Source organism: Miniopterus natalensis, chromosome 20 (assembly GCF_054644295.1).
Source record: "Miniopterus natalensis isolate mMinNat1 chromosome 20, mMinNat1.hap1, whole genome shotgun sequence".
Taxonomy (NCBI): domain Eukaryota; kingdom Metazoa; phylum Chordata; class Mammalia; order Chiroptera; family Miniopteridae; genus Miniopterus; species Miniopterus natalensis.
The window spans coordinates 15355033-15364302 of NC_142100.1; the positions used below are offsets into that span (position 1 = coordinate 15355033).

The 9270-nt window shown below is 43.9% G+C and overlaps 1 protein-coding gene across 1 annotated transcript in view; it reads right to left on the reverse strand.

The window, feature by feature from the left end:
* The window catches only part of RNF185 (ring finger protein 185), a 28110-nt gene extending 22553 nt beyond the window's left edge, over positions 1 to 5557 (reverse strand). Inside the window, exon 1 of the mRNA XM_016198554.2 lies at positions 5482 to 5557. The gene's annotated coding sequence lies outside the window, so the exon portion shown is untranslated. The remainder of the gene's footprint in view (positions 1 to 5481) is intronic.
* Positions 5558 to 9270: the final 3713 nt, after the last annotated feature.

Here is a 9270-nt window from a genome sequence, read left to right on the forward strand (position 1 = left end):
GAGAAGAGTTCTGGAGATGGATGGTAGTAATGGTTGCACAACAATATGAATGTACTAAATATCACTGAATTGTACACTTAAAAGTGGGTAAGATAGTAAGTTTTATGTTATATGTATTTTACCACAATAAGAAAAAATGGGGGGAAAATCCCTACCAGTCCACAAAGGTCATTTACTACATGATTTCCTTATAGGAAATATCAACGATAGGCAAATTCATGGATTAGAAGTTATCAGGATCTAGGATGAGGGGAGAATAGGGGGCTCTTTCTTAATGGGAACAGAGTTTCTATTTGCAGCGATGAAAACATTTTGGAAATAGTGGTGATAGCTGCACAACATTGTGAATACACTTAGTGCCACTAAACTGTTCACTAAAAAAATGATTAAATGATAAATTCTGTTATGTATATTTTAGCACAATAAAAGTTTTGTGTTTTTTTGGTTTTGTTTTTTTAATACAAAATCTGTGCTATTGAAAAAGAAAAACTAGCCCTGGTCCGTGTAGCTTAGTTGGCAGGTTTGATACCCAGTCAAGGCACATACCCAGGTTTCAGGTTCAATCTCCAGTCGGGGAAGGCAACCAATCTCTCTCTCCCCCTCTCCGTCCCTCCATCCCTCTCCACCCCTCTTCCAGTCCCTCCCTCCTTCCCCCCTCTCTCTCTTCCTCTAAAATCAATTTTAAAAAAGACTAGATTTCTAACCACTAAGAACATGCTGAGTGCTTGTTATATACCTTATATCTAGGCAATAAGACCTACTGATTTATTGAATGAGTGCATGGTTAAGTAAATGTATTAGAAGGAATGCTTACAGAAGAGACTGGCAAAAACATGGAGACAGTAACATTAGAATGTTAACAGAAAAAAAACCAAGCTATAAAACTATGTACAGTGAATGATTCCAACCATTAAACATGTACCCAGTGGAGGAGAAACAAGAAGGAAATAAAGCAACTGTAACAAAGGCTCTCTTTACATATTGGAGCTAGAGATGGCTGGGCTGTGAGGAGAGGGGAGCTTTTCTGTATTTTCCAAAATGAGCATATATTGTTTTCACAGTTAAAATTACTGTGTGTGTTTTTTAAGCATATGTTCAAGATGGTGTGGTTACAGCCAAATGCTGAGGTCAAGAGAGGTGTGGGTGCTCTGGTAGCTCTGACACCACAAGTTATACCCAAGGCTATCATCAGTCCTGAATATTCCAAACACCACTAACTCCTCTACTCCCCACTCTGACCAAGCACTAAAGTAGCTCCCAAACAGCAGGACCCCCTGCTGGTCTTATCACATCTTGGATGATGCTGTAGTACCTTTTTCACTTGACCATGGCCACCCCAGCTCTGCGTGGTAAGCAGTGGTTGAGGTTGAGCCAAGCTCTGTATGGTCAGCAGATTCAAACGGACAACTTAAACTCTGTGCTTCAACATGTCCAAATCCAATTCCATTCAGATCAGGTGATCTGCAATTCTTTGAATATTTACATGCAAAATTGTACGTAATGGCAAATAATTCAATTACAAAATAGGCAAAAGATTTGAATAGGCATCTCTTCAAGGAAGATATATAGATGGCCAATATGAGCATGAAAAGACGCTCAACGCCATCAGTCATTAGAAAAATGCAAATAAAAACTACAATGAGAAGCTGCTTCACATCTAGAGTGGATATAAAAATAATTTTTAAAAAGGACAATAACAAGTATTGAAGAGGAGGTAGAAAAAATGGAACCCTCATATTGCTAATGGAGATGTAAACTGGTGTAGCTCCAACGGAAAACAGTTTAGTGGTTCCTCAAAAGTTAAACATGAAATTGCCATATGACCCAGCAATTCCACTCAGGTATACACATCCAAGAGGACTGAAGATATGTTAAAAACTTGTACATGGCCCTGGCCAGGTGGCTCAGTCGGTTGGAGCATCGTCTCACAAACCAAAAGACTGCAGGTTCGATTCCCAGACAGGTAACATACCTGGGTTGTGGGTTCGATCTCCAGTCAATGTTTTCTCTCTCACATCTCTCTCTCTCTCTCTCAAAATTCAATAAAAACATACCTTCGGGTGAGGATTAAATACACACAGTTGCATATGAATCATCATGGCAGCACTATTCACAATTGCCAAAATATGGAAATAACCCAAATGCCCATCAAGTAACGAATGGATAAACGAAATGTGGTATATCCATACAATGGCATATTATTCAGCCATAAAGTGGAATGAAGTACTAATACATGCTACAACATGGACAGACCCTGAAAACATACTTAATGAAAGAAATCAAACACAAAAGGCCACATACTATTTAATTCTAGATTAGTGGTTGCTAGGGATGGGAAGAGGGGAGAACAGGGAGTGACTGCGAACGTCTACAGGGTTTCTTCTGGGAGTGATGAAAATGTTCTGGAAGTAAGACAGTGGTGATGGTTGCATAACTTTGTGAACATACTAAAAAATACTGAATTGTACGCTTTAAAATGGTGAATTTATAATATATAAATTCTATCTGAAAAAAGTGAGAGATATTCTACAAAATAATTAACCAGTCCTCTTCAAAAGTTTAGTCATGAAAGGAAAAAAAGACTGAGGAACAGCCTCAGACTGAAAGAAACATGGAGGCATGAGAACTAAGGGCAATGTGGGAAATTAGACTGGATCCTGGAACAGAAAAAGGACATTAGCGAGGCAAGGGGCAAATTTTGAATAAAGTCTACAGCTGAGTTAGTAGTATTATATTAATGTTAAATTTCTTGTTTAATTTTAATATGGTTGTGTAAAATGTAGGGAAAGCTGGGTGAAGAGTATACAGGAAGTCTATGTATTCTTTTTGCAAGTCTAAAATTATTTTAAAATAGAAGTTAAAAAAAAAGTATGTGATACAGGTTAGGGGCTGGCAAGTTTTTTCTGTAAAGCACCATATAGTTAAAAACTTTAGACTCTGTGGACTACATGGTTTGTGGGGCAACAACTCAACTCTGCTGCCCAAGACAATATGTAAATTAACAAGTATGGCTGTGTTCCAATAAAACCTTACTTATAAACACTGGAATGTGATTTTCATATAATTTTCATATACCACAAAATATTATTATTCTCTTGATTTAGTTCCCACCATTTTAAAATGCAAAAAAAACCCCCAAAACCCTCGCAAAACAAGCCACCACAAAACATTCCCAGCTCCCAGGCCATGCAAAAACAGGCAGTGGGACCAAATTTGGACCCCAGTCCATAGACTGCAGACTCCTGCTCTGGGTCAGAATTTGCCAATGTGTGCTTCAATTAAAAAAAAGTGCTTCACATCAATTAAGTTTGGCAACACTAGATTAAACAGGGTTAGGCACATTTCTTTATTGCAGGATGTCTCAGTGCCTTTAATGTGGTACTATACACTGAGAAGCCCCAAAAAGGGATAGTGATATGAAACTTTTCCCAAACTTATTATTACCACAGAACACTCTTTTCAGAGGTATCTCTTCAGACTAGTGGCTTGAAAAACACACTACGTAAATGACAATTTGGTACTTTTTTAAAAAGAAATTTTCAGATTGAGAAGCTTTAAAAACATGATCACCAAGTTAAAATCATTTTACCCAAATGATATCTGAATAAGCATGTCACAATTTTTTTTTAATCCTAGGAAACACACACAAGGCAAGAAGATAAATACAGAAAGGAAGTCTTGGCTGAAACCCAATCTTTTTGGGGGGGGGGTGGTGGAAAGCATGTCAGCAGACTTGGGTCATAATATGGAATCTGCGTTCCATAGGACAACATAAGCGTTCTAACAGGTTTTGAAAAAGCAATCTGCTTGGGGGTTTATAAATCACAAAATAAGGAGCTTTGATGTTTGACTGGAAAACTAAAGATCCACTAGGAGAACCATCTGCAGATTACCCACAAGAGAAGATGAACTGGCAAGTCAAGTCCAAAAAAGGACTGGTTTTAAATGTTGGTTGGGATGTTAGCTGACAGACTGCAAAAATTCTCTTGGTAGACACCCCATCTATACAACACAGTGCTGGAGATAGGCTTAAAGAGGGATTTATGTCTCAAGAGGAAAGGCTGGCCTGAACAACTTCAAGGGACCCTTCAGACTGAGACTCCTCAATACCGGGATTCAAAGAGTTCACTGGCTTCTCCTGATCAAACAAAGTCTTCAGAGGCATTCCCAAGTTGTTCTAAGAAAAGCTACAAACCCATGGGATGGGGATCCTGCTTGGTTATTCATTCAACAAACACTTTAAGGAGCCCTTATCATATGGGCCATTCCAAAGTCCTTGAAACGGATGGTTCCCAGGACAACCAGGAAGAGATTACATAGGGTACATTACATTCAAACACACCGACCTTACTTTCACAAGATGTAGGCTGGAAGTGTCAAGATGAGGGCAGAAAAAAAGAAGCTGGTCAGCGCCAGAAAGACTCAAATAACGACTCAGAATCAGACACTTTCAAGTTGGAAAGGACTGCCGTCTGATACCTGTACACCTCCTTCAACAGGGAGTTCACTCTTTGGAGGCAATTCCCTTGCTGCATTAAGTTCTTCTATATTTTGAATCAAAATCTTCGGCTTCCTGTAGAACCGCCTGTTGGTCCTAGTTGTGCCTCTTTCAAATCCGAAGATGAAACGGAAGCCCTCTTTGCCATAACGACCTTTTCAGTTACTAAAGACAGTGCCCTTCCATTGCTCTCTTTTCTAGGGTAAACATTCCAGTTCTTTGAAAGATCCTGAATAGGCTCCAGCTGCCTCAAAGCAAAGCCAGTACTCACAGCAGGAAAGCACTTAAGATCCGTGGGCTTCAAATACCAGTACGTACAGGATCCCCCGAGGCGTGCGTTCAAAACGCAGTTTCCCAGGTTCCGACCCAGATTCTACAGATGAGGTCTTACTTGGGTCGCCATGGTAAAGCCTGCACCCCCAGGGCATTTCAAAGCATATGGTGTGAGAGCGGTATTTTTGAGGAACACTGCCCTGTTTTACAAATGAGGAAACTGAGGCGAGGCGAGGCACGGCACGGGGAGGGGGTTTGGCCCAGAACGCACGATTCATCGGCTGTTGGCGGCGAAGTCTCGAACCGGGGTCGCTCACTCCCAAGCCCAACTCTGATCACCAAGCTTCCGGGCCTCGGCTTCTCCACTCGGGCCAAACTCATTATAAGTACGAGAGGTGGCCTCGAGCGGCGGGGGGGCAGAAAGAGTTAAAAGTGAGTCCTTGCCAGAAAGGGAGAGCTCGCGGGGAGCCTTTTCCCTTCTCGGGGCCTCAGTTTCCCCAAACTGTAATCACGGGAAGTAAGACCACAATGCCAGCCCGACCTCTCTTCTGAAGCAAAGGGCCCTAGGCCAAACCAGGCGTGCTGTCTCCGCGACCCTGGGCTCAGGTGTCGCAGCCCGCGGGCCCCGTGAAGGAGGAACGCGGTCCCCCACCCCCTAAACCTCGACGGCCCCTCCCTGCTCCCCCACTCCCCACCAGCCCCTCACGAACCTGCCGCTGCTCAACTAACGCCGCCGAGGCCGCCTCCGCCTCTCCTTCCGTCGACCGCTCCGCCAGTCTGTCCGCCTCGTCAGTCTCTCCCGCAGGACCTCGGACCCCTCCTACGCGGACTCCGATCACCTGACGTCAAGAGGCGGGTCTCCCAGGTACTTCCGGCCGCAACCGGAAAAGGCTGGTCCGCTGCGCCGCGGTTCCGTCCACGTTCCGGGCTCTAAGGTTCCGCCCGCGTGTGGGAAGCGGAGGAGCCTAGGGCTATGGCAGCAATTCCAAGAGCCTTGGTCAGGGCGAGGGAAGTACCGGAGAAGCTTGGGACAGCTGGTGGCACCGGAATGCGGGGACGATGGGAATCCGCATGACGGGACTATGTCAGAGGACACGGGAGCTGACTTGAAGGAGATCCCACTGACCAAACCCTGGCACTCGGAGCATCAAAATACATGTAGATAGTTCAATAGTTTAATTGAACAAGATGGTAACCCATTAGTCTTTACTGATATAAATAAAGAGGTGGATAAATAAATGGGAGAGAATGCCAGCTAGCAAACATGATGGAGTTAGAAAATCAATAATGAGTGCTAATGCTCCGCGGAACCAGCGCTGTTTATTTCGTCGTGATCTTCTTATTAAAAACGTTCCCAAGAAATAACAGAATTGGAACTACCGAACTTGGGAAAACTTAACTTTCAAAAACATATTAAGTAATATTGTCTCTGCTTTAGCACACTGAGGTACTTCTAGGTTCCAGAAGCTCCGTTGGGGATGTTTGCATGTATCCTGCTAGAACCCAGCGTGGGTTTCATATTATTTGATGCCTACAACAAATTGTGCTGAATACAAATATATTCATTCCAGTGGGAAAGAATAAAGTAAACAAATGTTCTGATTTCTCTCCCTGCTTGCTCTGAGCATCTGAAGGTTCTCGTTTGAATAGCCCTAACCTTCCTTCTGCCCCCACCCCCACTTACTTCTTTAATGCTAATACTGGCAGCTGATATTTATTGAATGTTTATTAAAGTGCCACAGAGCTTTATGCAATTTAACCCTCACCCCAAATTGTGAAGCAAGTATTATTACTTAGGAGGAGCTAGAGGCCCAGCGAAGTTAAGCAACATGCCCAAGGACACACAGCTGGTAAGAATCAGCCTCAAGATTAGAATCTGCCTACAAACATTCTCCTGTTGAAATGCTGCCTCACCACCGTGGGCCAGAGAGGGGGGTCTGTGGAGGGATGGAGGAAGGGATGGGGCAGGGGCATAGGGGAGTCCATGCAGAGGCATTCAGCTCTCTCAAGTGCAGAGGAGAGGGGTGGGGATTAGAAGCACAAGACAGGTAGAAGGCCATTGCAGAGCTTCAGAGGGAAGAGGGACCTGAGTCGAGGGTTTGGGGGGTCAGGAAGGTTGAGTAGTGGGAAAGGGCAAGTTTCTGGGTGAGAGAGAGGTGTGATTAAGGACCTGAGGCCTCAGGTGTATATCTGACAAGTGAGGAGAGACAAGGAGTCTCGGGGACCTTCTCGCCTATTTGATCTGTTAAGACTCACAGGTTCCAAATTTTTTCTGGGCCTCAGTTTTCTCTTCTGTTCAATGCAAGGAGAGAAGATCCCAGGAACCAGCCCAGCTCTGGAAGGTGGTGAGGAAGTGGCATCTCTTTTTCCTCGATTCTTCGCACCTGACATGGGGTTGAAAGGCAATGTGATGGGGCATTTCAGTAACAGAGTGTTAGAAGGGACATTTTTGATTTGGGTTTGTGTTAGGTAATTTGAGGGAGGGCTAAGGAAGCAAGGTATTGATCTGGCCTGTCTCCACCCCACGCTGGGGTTAGTCTGTCCTTTTGAGTACAGGAAGCTCAGACAGGAAGACCATGTGGGCAGACAGAAGGGAGAGTAAGCCAGAGGAAGCACCATCTAATCCTCCTCAACCCCAACCCTTCCATGGAAGAGGTGAGACACTTAGGAGCATGGCCTCATTGGTTACCTAACCTGAGGCAAATGTTCAAATCCTTGCTGTGTGCCTTCAGGCATATAACCTAATCCCTGGACCTTACGTTCCTCTCATTCTCTGTGCTTGGGTCCTAAGGTTAGGCCAAAGGCCACTTACTGTCAAGCTTACCGTCCCAGGACAGCTCAGGGTCTGTTAATTGTGCCTCTCACTGGGATCTAGCCCAAGGCACTGTCCACATAGTGACCCTGCTGACCAAGGGCAGGGTCTCACTTGGGTCAGAAGCAGAGTGAACCAGCTTGACTTCCCAGGTTTGGGTCTGGATAGTATTTGTTTAGAGACATGGCCACTAGGTGGTATCAAGGCCATATTCTGGGATCTTCTGAGAGCTGGGTCAGGAGGATGCTATTCTGGGAGTTAGGCTCTTAACTGAGGATTCTGGGATATTCCCAACACAGATGAGGCATGGGCAAAAATATAGGAAACTAGGTAAGGGAAGAACTAGTGAAGGAGAGAAAATCTGGAAGGCACTAAGAATTCATGGGATCCAACCCCTGGACTGTGTGGGGAGGGAGGTGGGGCACTCCTTGAGCAGCCAGTCTCTGCCCTGCAACTATAGGAGCCCAGGAAGGAAGGAAGGAATGTTTGCTTAGGGCCTACTACGTGCCAGGGATTATGGGGAAATCTTTTTCTTATATTTTTCTCAGTGAGTCCTTTTAATAGATAGTTGAGGAATAAATTATTGACCATTTAGAGAGGAGGAAAGTGAAGCTCAAAGAGGTGAAGAAATGTGGTCAGTGTCACAAACCGAGGAAGAAGAGCTGAATTTTGTGCTTCTGAGTCCTGGGGGATGAGCTATAGGTTGAGTGGCCAAATAAAATACAGGATGCCCAGTGAAATCTGAATTTTGCATAAACAACAAATGGGACATACTTATATTAAAAAATTACTTGTTTATCTGAAATTCAAACTTACCTCAGTGACTTTCATTTTTGCTAATCTAGAAATCCTTGATAGAGAGGATGCCCAGGACCCCCATAGCAAGAATGAGCAGAACTTAAGACTTTGGGATCCAGAAAAGAAATTTGAATGACACTGCAATGCCCTCTAAGGTCTGGGGAGTCCGAGGCACCAAGGCCAACTGGTGTGCCACCTGCTGCCTGGCCACCAGGGGGCAGCCGAGGTCTGCACAGGTTCTGATCTGGTGACTGGAAATTTTCCCAGGCCCCGGGACAATGAAGGCCTAAGGGACCGAGTTCCTCAGACTCTGATTTTTCCCATTCTGCGCCCCATCTGTTCACCTTCAGCCTCCCCCATACCAGCAAATTCCCCCACCCTTTGTCCATCCATGTTCAGGCCAGAAACCTGGGAATTACTCTTTTTTTTCCTCAAGACTTGATGTAATTTGCATGCAGAAAAGGTCTGTTTGGCTCTACAAATTTTTACATACACACTCATGCATCTACGATGCAGATAAAGATACAGAGCTGCATATCCAATACAGTGGACTTTAGCCTCAGGTAATGAGTGCTTGAAATGTGGAATCTGAATTGAGATGCACTATGAGTATAAAATACTCTCCAGATTTCAAAGACTTGGTATGAAAAAAGAACATAAATGAGCTCACTAATAATTTAAAAATATTGATCACATATTGAAATAACATTTTACACATGGATTATATACAGTGTATTATTAGAATTTACTTCACCAGTTTCTTTTACTTTTAAACTGTGGCTAGAAAACTTTAAATTGAATTTATGGCTCACATTAGAGCTCTTTTGTTTAGCGCTGGAGCAGACAGAATCTGATTTATTCACATGTAAAATAGGGACTCAGAAAGGTG